Genomic DNA, 13254 nt, shown 5'->3' with positions numbered 1-13254 from the left:
AACTCAGATTGGACTGTATACCGCAGAGAAAGACTGGACAGTGAAAGGGCAGGCGTGTTTATAGCGATAAAAAGTGCAATAGTATCGATGGAAATTGACGGAGATCCGAAAGGTGAAATAATTTGGGTGAAAGTCACAGTTAAAGCAGGCTCAAATTTCTTTAAGTGTGTTATCTGAAAACTACCTTGAGCAGTTAAACAGAGAACTGATTTGTGGCAATAACATATTAGGCCTTCTGGTGACAAACACACCCACTCTACTTGAAACAGTTGACACAGAACAGGGAATCAGTGATCATAAAGCGGTTACAGCATCGGTGATTTCAGCCATAAATAGAAATATTAAAAAAAGTAGGAAGATTTTTCTGTTTAGCAAAAGTGACAAAAATCAGATTTCAGAATACTTGACGGCTCAACACAAAAGTTTTATCTCAAGTACAGATAGTGTCGAGAATCAGTGGACAAAGTTCAGAACCATCATACAATATGCATTAGATGAGTACGTGCCAAGCAAGATCATAAGAGATGGAAAAGAGCCACCGTGGTACAACAACCAAGTTAGAAAATTGCTACGGAAGCAAAAGGAACTTCACAGCAAACATAAACAGAGCCAAAGCCCTGCAGACAAACAAAAATTAGACAAAGCAAAAAGTAGTGTGAGGAGGGCTATGCGAGAGGCCTTCAATGAATTCGAAAGTAAAGTTCTATGTACTAACTTGGCAGAAAATCTTAACAAATTTTGGTATTATGTCAAAGTGGTAGGTAGATCAAAACAAAATGTCCAGACACTCTGTGACCAAAATGGTACTGAAACAGAGGATAACATGTAACAACAACAACTGTACATACAATAATTTTTCTTCTGATTTTCGATAAATTAGGGTAAGCAATATTTTGATTTCATTTTCTTTTCTTTTCATGTCATTATGTTAAAGAAACTGTAAGCAACTTTAGATGTGAATATTAATATTTATGTCAAATTTTAAGAAATGCTATAACAGAATTGAAGTGTAACACATGTTGAATCTATTGTAACATGTTTAAAATTGTAATTGTGCGCCTGGTCCATACGTAGGCAATATATTAGGATATGTGGAATGTAAAAACTTTGGTGAATACCCTACCTGTAGGGGAGAGGTAAAAGGTGGATGGCAGGCGAGCGCGGGTAAATGCACACGGGCGCGGCACGGCATAATGGGCTCAGCAATACAGTCGGAGTTGGGCATCGGTCTGAGGAACACGTTCCGGATCGAGGAGGCTATCCTGGAAAAAGTGGTTTCATTGAGCCTCGGATGTGCCGTTTCCGACGACAATACAGCATGGCTATATTTTATAGGCACTGAATTGAAAAGGATTGCGACGCTAAGAAGAAGCAAAGTGCCGATACAGCAAGAGCCATAGCTGTGATTGTATGTGTGCTGTGCGCCTCGCCATCTCGCCGCCCGCCAACCGCCGCATCGACACGAACAGGTTGAATCTCTAGAATTGTATTCATGTGGACCAGTGTTAATTTTGTTCCTGACTGTTCAATAACAACTTAACTTTTACCAGAATTGTCCTATCAATTAATTATCCTTATCATTAACCTAGACAGGGTCCTTTCCACATGTTGTGCAATCCGAGTGCCCCGAAATGAAGATTTAAAGTTTATGTTAATAAGAATTTCCTGCAGACCTTTTTATGCTAGAATGAATTTTAAGGAGCTTTATTGTTAATGAAAATATAAACAAAGAACAAAGGTCTGACAAAGTTGGAAGTTAATTTTGGAACTGGTTTAGTAATGAAGCTTAATTAATTTGAGACAAAAATAATGGTAGTTAAATGAGGAAGTAATAAGACAAAAAGAGTAGTAACTCATATTTTGTAAATCTTGAGTGATTAATGTTTCCAATAGTTAACAGTTTCAACATAGTGATCATAACAGTTTCAGGGTCCCCCCCCCCCCCCCCCCCCTTCCACTCTTTTCTTTTCTATTCATTTAAATTCTGGAGTGTACTGAACTGATTTGTCCTGCAAAGTTAAAGTCAATATAAAACCTAAATTTATCAGTGTTTTACCCTTATTAAAATTGACATTGTATGTGTGTTTCAAAAGTACTATTTCTAGGGTAACCTATGACCGATTTCAGTCAGATCAATAGACAAAACGCAGTCTGTAGTAATCATTATAGTGTAATGTTGTGTATTTATAGCTTGTCCAAATTAGTACAGAAAGGGAAAGTATTAGTTCAGTAGAATTTTCTGGTTCTAAAATTTACCAAATAATGCAGTATTACTACGTGTTGTTATGCTTGTACGTACACCCACTTGTACAAGGAAAAAACTCACTTAATGCCTAATTAGGCTGGCGACCATATTATTAACAATTGGTAGCATCTGCTGTGTATGTTTCTTGCCCGTCCTAACGTGTAGTTGCACTTTATACTTGCTTGACGTATCATTGTTGTTACTGAGTGGGTGTAAGTCTGATTTTGCCTCCATTCAGGTACACGCGGTCAACTTATGTACTAAAATCCTTTCTTATAAGGTGAAGCCCATCAACTTATCATAGTACAGGCTTTAAAGGGTTAACATACGCCAGAGTGAGGACGTTACAAACAGACTAAAGGCCAAAATACTAAATGTCGTTTTCCAAAGCTGTTTCACAGAGGAAGACTGCATTGTAGTTTCTTCTCTAGATTGTCATACAGATGACAAAATGGTAGATATGAAAATAGATGACAGAGGGATAAAAAAACAATTAAAATTGCTCAAAAGAGGAAAGGCCTCTGGACCTGATGGGATACCAGTTCGATTTTACACAGAGTACGCAAAGGAACTTGCCCCCCTTCTTGCAGCAGTGTACCATAGGTCTCTAGAAGAGCATAGGGTTCCAAAAGATTGGAAAAGGGCACAGGTCATCCCCTTTTTCAAGAAGGGACTTTGAACAGATGTGCAGAACTACAGACCAATATCTCTAATGTTGATCAGTTGTAGAATTTTGGAACATGTATTATGTTCATGTATAATGACTTTTCTGGAGGCTAGAAATCTATTCTGTAGGAATCAGCATGGGTTTCAAAAAATACGGTCATGTGAAACCCAGCTTGTGCTATTCGTACATGAGATTCAGAGGGCCATAGACACAGGTTCCAAGGTAGATGCGTGTTTCTTGACTTCCGCAAGGCATTTGATACAGTTCCACACAGTTGTTTAATGAACAAAATAAGAGCATATTGACTATCAGACCAATTGTGTGATTGGATTGAAGAGTTCCTATATAACAGAACGCAGCATGTCATTCTCAATGGAGAGAAGTCTTCCGAAGTAAGAGTGGTTTCAGGTGTGCCGCAGGGGAGTGTTTTAGGATCGTTGCTATTTACAATATATATAAATGACCTTGTGGATAACTTCAGAAGTTCACTGAGGCTTTTTGCAGATGATGCTGTTGTATATCGAGAGGTTGTAACAATGGAAAATTGTACTGAAATGCAGGAGGATCTGCAACGGATTGACACATGGTGCAGGGAATGGTAATTGAATCTCAATGTAGACAAGTGTAATGTGCTGCAAATACATAGAAAGAAAGATCCTTTATCATATAGCTGCAATATAGCAGGTCAGCAACTGGAAGCAGTTAATTCCATAAATTATCTGGGAGTAGGCATTAGGAGTGATTTAAAATGGAATGGCCATATAAAATTAATTGTCGGTAAAGCAGATGTCAGACTGAGATTCGTTGGAATAATCCTAAGGAAATGCAGTCTGAAAACAAAGGAAGTAGGTTACAGTACACTTGTTCACCCACTGCTTGAATATTGCTCACCGGTGTGGGATCCGTACCAATAGGGTTGATAGAAGAGATAGAGAAGATCTAACGGAGAGCAGCCCACTTCGTTACAGGATCATTTAGTAATCATGAAAGCATTATGGAGATGCTAGATGAACTCCAGTGGAAGACTCTGCAAGAGAGATGCTCAGTAGCTTGGGACGGGCTTTTGTTGAAGTTTTGAGAAAATACCTTCACCGAGGAGTCAAGCAGTATATTGCTCCCTCCTAAATATGTCTTGCGAAGAGACCATGAGGATAAAATCATAGAGATTAGAGCCCACACAGAGGCATACCGACAATCTATCTTTCCACGAACAATACGGAACTGGAATAGAAGGGAAAACTGATAGAGGTACTCAAGGTACCCTCCACCACACACTGTCAGTTGGCTTGTGGAGTATGGATGTAGATGTAGATGTAGGATGTTACATTTTTACAATTTATGATGTGCAGAATGTTACATTAGTGAACATTTAAAGCAAGTTGCCAATCTTCACATCACTTTTAAATCTGACTGGCTATTTGCCCAGTATTTTTTTAGGGTAGCACTTCATTATAGATTACTAAACAGTACACAAAAAAGTCTGGGGTTGCTGTTAATATTACTTGCTAGATCATTAAAATACAGCATGAAATGAAAGGTCGCTTCCCTGCAACATGCCTGAAGTTACTTGTGCATCTATTAGTGACTCTTCCAAGTTAACATGCTACATCATACCTTTGAAGAAGTCCTCAATCCAGTTACAAATTTTGTTTGATATCCCATATGTCCATACTTTCATTAATAAGTGGTGACGTGGTGTGGAGTCAAATGCTTTTCAACAATTCCCTGACCTAATGAAAGAAGCTGTTTTGCGTTCTCTCCTTGAACTTGGGAAGGACCACACACTAAAGTAGTTATCATTGTGTTGCCCTCACTAATTGTAGGGAAAAGACCTACAGCTTTGTCCAAATCACAGAATTATTCATCACTTTCAGTATGCTTTCAGGGCGTATCATTCCACTATTGACAAACTGATCCACCTTGAAGTGACTATATTCATCACTCCCAGTATAGTTTCAGGAGGTATCAGTTCACTATTGATAAGATGAGTCAGCTTGTGGTGACTGTATGTAGGACTGTACTACACAGGTGACATATATAAGAGACTTTATTTGACATTGTGAGGATGTACAATACTTCATCTCCTAATATCCTCAAACAACACCATACATGGGTTTCCAGAGATATCTGCCTTTTGTCTTTCTCCGCTCATTTTTTCTTTTTTTCTGTCCTTCCTGTCACCACATTATTTTTCACATAGTGTCAATGATGTCTTGTCAGAGCATTTTATTCAAGAGAAAGGCACATGTCAAGCTAGTCTTCAGGTGTGACCCTATTTTTAATGGCTGTTAATGATATTACATCTGTACCTACACCTACACCTGCACCTACATCTACATACATACTCCACAAACTACCATACAGTGCGTGGTGGGGGTACACTGTTCCATTTGCAGATGTAGAATGCACCCTAATTTCTTGTATCTTATTTTCATGATCCTTATGTGAAATGTATGTTGGTGGCTGTAGGATTGTTCTACAGACAACTTAAAATGCCAATTCTTTAAAGTTTCTTAATAGTGTTCCTCAAAAAGAACATCAGAAAGGTATATCAGTCTCTATCCAGGGATTCCCATTTGAGCTCCCAAAGCATCTTCATAACACTTGTGTGTTATTCAAACCTGCCAGTAACAAATCTAGCAACCTGCATCTGAACAGCTTCAGTGTTTTCCTCTAATCAAAGCTGTTGCAGATACCAAACACTCTAGCAGCACTCAAGAATAGATCACACTAGCATCCTATATGTGTTATCCTTTCCTAAAATCATCCTAATAAACCAAACTCAACCATTCACCTTCCCTACCACAATCCTCACATGCTTCATTCCATTTCATGTCACTTTGCAACTTTATGCCAAGATATTTAAACAATGTGACTGCGTTATGTAGAGCATTACTAATACTCTATCCAAACATTATGAGTTTGTTTTTCCCTCTCATCTGCATCAACTTACATTTTCCTATATTTAGAGCCAGCTGCCATTCCTCATACCAATTAGAAATTTTGCCAAAGTCATCTCATATCATCCTACAGTCACTCATATTCACCACCTTCTCATACACAACAGCTTCTCTGGAAAATAACTGCAAATTGTTGCCCATCTTGTCTACCAGATAATTTATGTACATAGAAAATAATAGGGGTCCTATAACACTTCTCTCTGGCACTTCTGATGATATCCTTATCTCTAATGAACACTAACCGTTGAGGACAACATACTGGGTTCTATTACTTACGAAGCCTTACAATCACTCAAATATCTGGGAACCTATTCTGTATGCTTGTTCCTTTGTTAACAGCATGTGCTGGGGTACAATGTCAATTGCTTTTTGGATGTCTAGAAATATGGAATTTGCCCATTGTCCTTTACACATAGTTCACAGAGAAAATGGCAAGCTTAGTTTCACATGAGTGACACTTTCTGAAACCATGCTGATTCATGGGATAAGCTTTTTGATCTCTAGGAAATTTACTATATTCCAACTCAGAATATGTTCTAGAACTCTGCAGCAAACCGATCTTAAGGTTACTGGTCTGTAATATGGGTCTGTTCTTTTACCCTTCTCGTATGCAGGAGTCACCTGTGCTTTTATCGTCACTTGGTGCTTTGCCCTGGGTGTGGGATTTGTGATAAATGCAAGCTACGTAAAGGGCCAGTGCCATAGAGCAATCTTTGTAAAACCAGATTGGGATTCCATCTGGCCCTGGTAAGCTATTTGGTTTCAACTCTTTCAGTTGTTTCTCTATACCAGGGACGCTTATTGCTATGTTCTCCGAGCAGGACACAGTGTGATGGCCAAACGACAGTATATTTGTAAGATTCTCATGTGTGAACCATTTCTTAATGTGGAATTTTAAACTGTGACTTTCAGTTTGCTCTTTTCAGACTGGTCAAACAGTGCTTGGACAGAATTCTTAGACTCTCTGAGCGATTTTACATAGGACCAGAATTTTCTTGGGTTCTTGGCCAAATCTATTGTTAAGGTATAAAGGGGTAATTTTTGTATGCTTCATGCATACATCTCTTTACAGAGGCTTGAATCTCTACTAACTTCTGCCTGTCATCATTTCTGCATTCGCTTTTGAACTAAGAGTGCAACAGTCTTTGCTTCCTCAGCATTTTCTAAATTTCATTGCTAAAGTGTGGTAGGTATTTTCCATCCTTCATCTGCTTACTAGAGACATATTTGTCCAGAGTGTAATCTGTTTAAACTGTGCCCATAATTCCTCTATGTCCATTAAACTGGAATTAAATGATTCCAGTTTATTGTCTAAGTGAGATGCTAACAAATGCTTATCTGCTCCTTCTAGCAGAAACAGTCTCCTAGCTATCTTGACTGATTTATTAACTTTAGTAACCACAGTTGCTGTAAAGATATTATGATCACTAATCCCCATCTCTATACTGACATCATCAATAAGGTCTGGCCTATTTGTAGCTAGAAAGTCTAAGATATTTCCACTACATGTGATCTGCCAAACTAGCTGTTCAAGACAGTTTTCAGAAATCGTGCTCAAAAGTACTTTGCAACACCGTTTGTGTGCATCTCCTCCAATGGATCCATATGTCCCAATCTATACTTGGTAGGTTAAAGTCACATCCAACAAGTATTGCATGATGTGGGTATTTATGTAGTACTGGCAGCAGACTTTCTTCCAATGAATCTAGAACTGTCACAGTGGAGTTGGGTGGCCAGTAAAATCATCCAGCAGTTAACTCATTTCACCTAGAATTGTTATAAATGACCAGGTAACTTCACTGTCACTCAATTTCAACTTCAATAGAGACAATATTTTTGTCAATGGGAATGAACACTCCCCTTCCTACAGCACCTAATCTGTCCTATTAAATGTCACATAACTCACTAAATATCTAAGAGCTTTATGCTTAGGGTTATAGCCAGCTCATGGTCCCAAGATTAAATTGAGCATGAAAACTGACCTACCAAGAGGTGAGTCTTACAATTCCCCACCTGATAATGTAGATCTAGAAATCTGCAGTCAAGACCATCATACAGTTGATGAAGCCTTTAGTGGAGTCCCTCCACTCAGCTCCATATCTCAGTTGAGGCCTCTGGCAGACATACCGAGTACACGCTGACTTTCTATCCAGTCCTGAATGTTGTCTTCCTAGGGGGCTACTGAAATGTAGCAAGCCCCTCTCACTGCGTGCCCCCTCAGACCCTGGTGAAGGACCAGTCACTTGTTCACTCATAGGGCAAATAGGTGAGGCCAGATGCCCAGCCTCCACAACGCTCCTCTGCCTCGAGCAATGCAAAGACATTAAATCCCACCACTGATCTTGCTATGGGGATGGATCCATTGTGTTGGGTACATGAGGAGGTGCCTCAGTGGCAGAGCCAGCAGGCGAAATAAGTGACACCTGAGGTGTCCAATGTGATGTGCCTGACTCTCTGCTACTGCTACACTGCAGGGCATCAATCTGAAGATGGATGACCATACCCAAAACCACATTCAACTGTTCATGAACTGCTACCAGCTCCTCCTGCATCTGTACTCAGCACACATGCACACACATTACACGTATCCTAGCAAGACCTACCTGAAGAAATAAACTATAAAAGCAGACAGATACCAAGATGTGCATCTTGTTAGCCTCCTGTGTCACCAATGGATGCTGATACCTTAATGAACCATGTGCTGACTGTTCAGAAGAAATGACAAGTGAGCTACAGAAGAAATGACAACTGAGCTACAAATTCCATGAATTTACACTTACAAAATGTGAAATCAAACCTCTTAAATACAAAAACATGCATGAAATTTAAGCAATATATACTACTACAAAAATGCAGGAAAACCTAAATACAGAACTTTCTGCCCCAGATATGTGTCACAGGTGACAGCTGGAGCTGGACTGAGCAGCTAATTATGGTGAACCGAACAGTCACTTGCCTTAAAAACAAACAAATGAGCAACTACTGGGCTACTGACTGCCTGAATACACATTTATAAAATGCTAGATTTAACATCTACATCTACGTCTACATCTACATCTACGTCCATACTCCGCAAGCCACCTGACGGTGTGTGGCGGAGGGTACCTTCAGTACCTCTATCGGTTCTCCCTTCTATTCCAGTCTCGTATTGTTCGTGGAAAGAAGGACTGTCGGTATGCCTCTGTGTGGGCTCTAATCTCTCTGGTTTTATCCTCATGGTCTCTTCGCGAGATATACGTAGGAGGGAGCAATATACTGCTTGACTCTTCGGTGAAGATATGTTCTCGAAACTTCAATAAAAGCCCGTACCGAGCTACTGAGCGTCTCTCCTGCAGAGTCTTCCACTGGAGTTTATCTATCATCTCCGTAACGCTTTCGCGATTACTAAATGATCCTGTAACGAAGCGCGCTGCTCTCCGTTGGATCTTCTCTATCTCTTCTATCAACCCTATCTGGTACGGATCCCACACTGCTGAGCAGTATTCAAGCAGTGGGCGAACAAGCGTACTGTAACCTACTTCCTTTGTTTTCGGATTGCATTTCCTTAGGATTCTTCCAATGAATCTCAGTCTGGCATCTGCTTTACCGACGATCAACATTATATGATCATTCCATTTTAAATCACTCCTAATGCGTACTCCCAGATAATTTATGGTATTAACTGCTTCCAGTTGCTGACCTGCTATTTTGTAGCTAAATGATAAAGGATCTATCTTTCTGTATATTCGCAGCACATTACACTTGTCTACATTGAGATTCAATTGCCATTCCCTGCACCATGCGTCAATTCGCTGCAGATCCTCCTGCATTTCAATACAATTTTCCATTGTTACAACCTCTCGGTACACCACAGCATCATCTGCAAAAAGCCTCAGTGAACTTCCGATGTCATCCACCAGGTCATTTATGTATATTGTGAATAGCAACGGTCCTATGACACTCCCCTGCGGCACACCTGAAATCACTCTTACTTCGGAAGACTTCTCTCCATTGAGAATAACATGCTGCGTCCTGTTATCTAGGAACTCCTCAATCCAATCACACAATTGGTCTGATAGTCCATATGCTCTTACTTTGTTCATTAAACGACTGTGGGGAACTGTATCGAACGCCTTGCGGAAGTCAAGAAACACGGCATCTACCTGTGAACCCGTGTCTATGGCCCTCTGAGTCTCGTGGACGAATAGCGTGAGCTGGGTTTCACATGACCGTCTTTTTCGAAACCCATGCTGATTCCTACAGAGTAGATTTCTAGTCTCCAGAAAAGTCATTATACTCGAAGACAATACGTGTTCCAAAATTCTGCAACTGATCGACGTTAGAGATATAGGTCTATAGTTCTGCACATCTGTTCGACGTCCCTTCTTGAAAACGGGGATGACCTGTGCCCTTTTCCAATCCTTTGGAACGCTACGCTCTTCTAGAGACCTACGGTACACCGCTGCAAGAAGGGGGGCAAGTTCCTTCGCGTACTCTGTGTAAAATTGAACTGATATCCCATCAGGTCCAGAGGCCTTTCCTCTTTTGAGCGATTTTAATTGTTTCTCTATCCCTCTGTCGTCTATTTCGATATCTACCATTTTGTCATCTGTGCGACAATCTAGAGAAGGAACTACAGTGCAATCTTCCTCTGTGAAACAACTTTGGAAAAAGACATTTAGTATTTCGGCCTTTAGTCTGTCATCCTCTGTTTCAGTACCATTTTGGTCACAGAGTGTCTGGACATTTTGTTTTGATCCACCTACCGCTTTGACATAAGACCAAAATTTCTTAGGATTTTCTGCCAAGTCAGTACATAGAACTTTACTTTCGAATTCATTGAACGCCTCTCGCATAGCCCTCCTCACACTACATTTCGCCTCGTGTAATTTTTGTTTGTCTGCAAGGCTTTGGCTATGTTTATGTTTGCTGTGAAGTTCCCTTTGCTTCCGCAGCAGTTTTCTAACTCGGTTGTTGTACCACGGTGGCTCTTTCCCATCTCTTACGATCTTGCTTGGCACATACTCATCTAACGCATAATGTACGACGGTTTTGAACTTCGTCCACTGATCCTCAACACTATCTGTACTTGAGACAAAACTTTTGTGTTGAGCCAACAGGTACTCTGAAATCTGCTTTTTGTCACTTTTTCTAAACAGAAAAATCTTCCTACCCTTTTTAATATTCCTATTTACGGCTGAAATCATCGATGCCGTAACCGCTTTATGATCGCTGATTCCCTGTTCTGCGTTAACTTTTTCAAATAGTTCGGGTCTGTTTGTCACCAGAAGGTCTAATATGTTATCCCCACGAGTCGGTTCTCTGTTTAACTGCTCAAGGTAGTTTTCAGATAAAGCACTTAAAAAAATTTCACAGGATTCTTTGTCCCTGCCACCCGTTATGAACGTTTGAGTCTCCCAGTCTATATCTGGCAAATTAAAATCTCCACCCAGAACTATAACATGGTGGGGAAATCTACTCGAAATATTTTCCAAATTATCCTTCAGGTGCTCAGCCACAACAGCTGTTGAGCCAGGGGGCCTATAGAGACATCCAATTACCATGTCTGAGCCTTCTTTAACCGTGACCTTCACCCAAATCATTTCACATTTCGGATCTCCGTCAATTTCCTTCGATACTATTGCACTTCTTATCGCTATAAACACGCCTCCCCCTTCACTGTTCAGCCTGTCTCTACGGTATACATTCCAATCTGAGTTTAGGATTTCATTACTGTTTACGTCTGGTTTCAGCCAACTTTCTGTCCCTAGTACTATATGGGCATTGTGACCGTTTATTAATGAGAGCAGTTCTGGGACCTTTCTATAGACGCTCCTGCAGTTTACTATTAGCACATTAATATTGTTATTCCCTGTTGCATTTTGCCTACTCCTACCTTGCCGCGTCTCAGGAGGCGTCTTGTCGGGCCTAGGGAGGGGATTCTCTAACCTAAAAAACCCTCATGTGCACTCCACACGTACTCCGCTACCCTTGTAGCCGCTTCCGGCGTGTAGTGCACGCCTGACCTATTCAGGGGGACGCTACATTTCTCCACCCGATAGCGGAGGTCGAGAAATTTGCACCCCAGATCTCCGCAGAATCGTCTGAGTCTCTGGTTTAAGCCTTCCACTCAGCTCCAAACCAGAGGACCGCGATCGGTTCTGGGAACGATACTACAAATTGTTAGCTCTGATTCCACCCCGCGAGCGAGGCTTTCCGAATTCACCAATTCCGCCAACCGCCTGTACGAACTGAGGATGACCTCTGAACCCAGACGGCAGGAGTCATTGGTGCCGACATGAGCAACAATTTGCAGTCGGGTGCACCCAGTGCTCTCTATCGCCGCCGGTAGGGCCTCCTCCACATCTCGGATGAGCCCCCCCGGCAAGCAGACAGAGTGAACACTGGCCTTCTTCCCCGACCCTCCCGCTATTTCCCTAAGGGGCTCCATCACCCGCCTAATGTTGGAGCTCCCAATAACTAATAAACCCCTCCCCCCCTGTGCTTGCTCGGACCTTGCTGAAGGAGCAGCCACAAGTCCACTCACAGGCAGAGCGGGCGATGCCACACGGCCAGCCTCCACATTGACCCTCCGCCTCGTGCGCCGCGAACGCCGCTGAACCCGCCACTCCCCTTGGGGAGAGGGTGGCCCAACCGCGCCCGGTACCGGCGAAGATGTCTCGACAGCAGGGACAGTGTGTGAAGCATGTAACACCTGGGGTGTACCCTGCGACGCACCAGACTCCCCACTGCCGCTACACTCCGAGGCAGCAGCCTGAAGACGGCTGACCGCGGCCATCAACACGCTCAGCTGTTCGTGAACAGTGGCCAGCTCCTCCTGCGTCCGTACACAGCAGTCACACATCCTATCCATCCTAAGAATCAATTTACTGAAGAGAGTTGTTCAACCTTTAACTAGACTGCTAATTCACTAAAGGCGGCTGTTTATTCACTAAACTGGGGTTGCTAGCCACTTCTGGCACTATGGTTGACTAGAGGGACTCTCTCTGACTGTATTCAAAACAAACACTTCTTAAATACTAAAACACACACAAAATTTAAAACACAGCAAACACAGTAAAAGCTAAATATGTAATTTGGTGCACTGGGGATGTGTCACAGGTGACAACTGGAGCCAGACTGCTCCAGAGTAATCTTTATTCTCCGATCATTAAATTTTCAAATTTTTTGTGTATGTATGTATGTAGTTCAGAACACCAGATTTCAGTGGAATGGCTTTCATATTCCAAGCACATGGCAGAAGAGAGTTAACTTGGGGCCTGGTCTCCATTTTAGGTAACAGTGAGTATGACAGAAATTTCAAAGTTTGGTGTATGGTTCAGTGGTCTAGCCTGCAATCTAGACAATTGGGCTGGAAGTTTCAGTATATTGTAGAGTGGCTA

Source organism: Schistocerca piceifrons, chromosome 1 (assembly GCF_021461385.2).
Source record: "Schistocerca piceifrons isolate TAMUIC-IGC-003096 chromosome 1, iqSchPice1.1, whole genome shotgun sequence".
NCBI classification, from domain to species: domain Eukaryota; kingdom Metazoa; phylum Arthropoda; class Insecta; order Orthoptera; family Acrididae; genus Schistocerca; species Schistocerca piceifrons.
Note: the sequence above shows the minus strand (reverse complement) of the source record.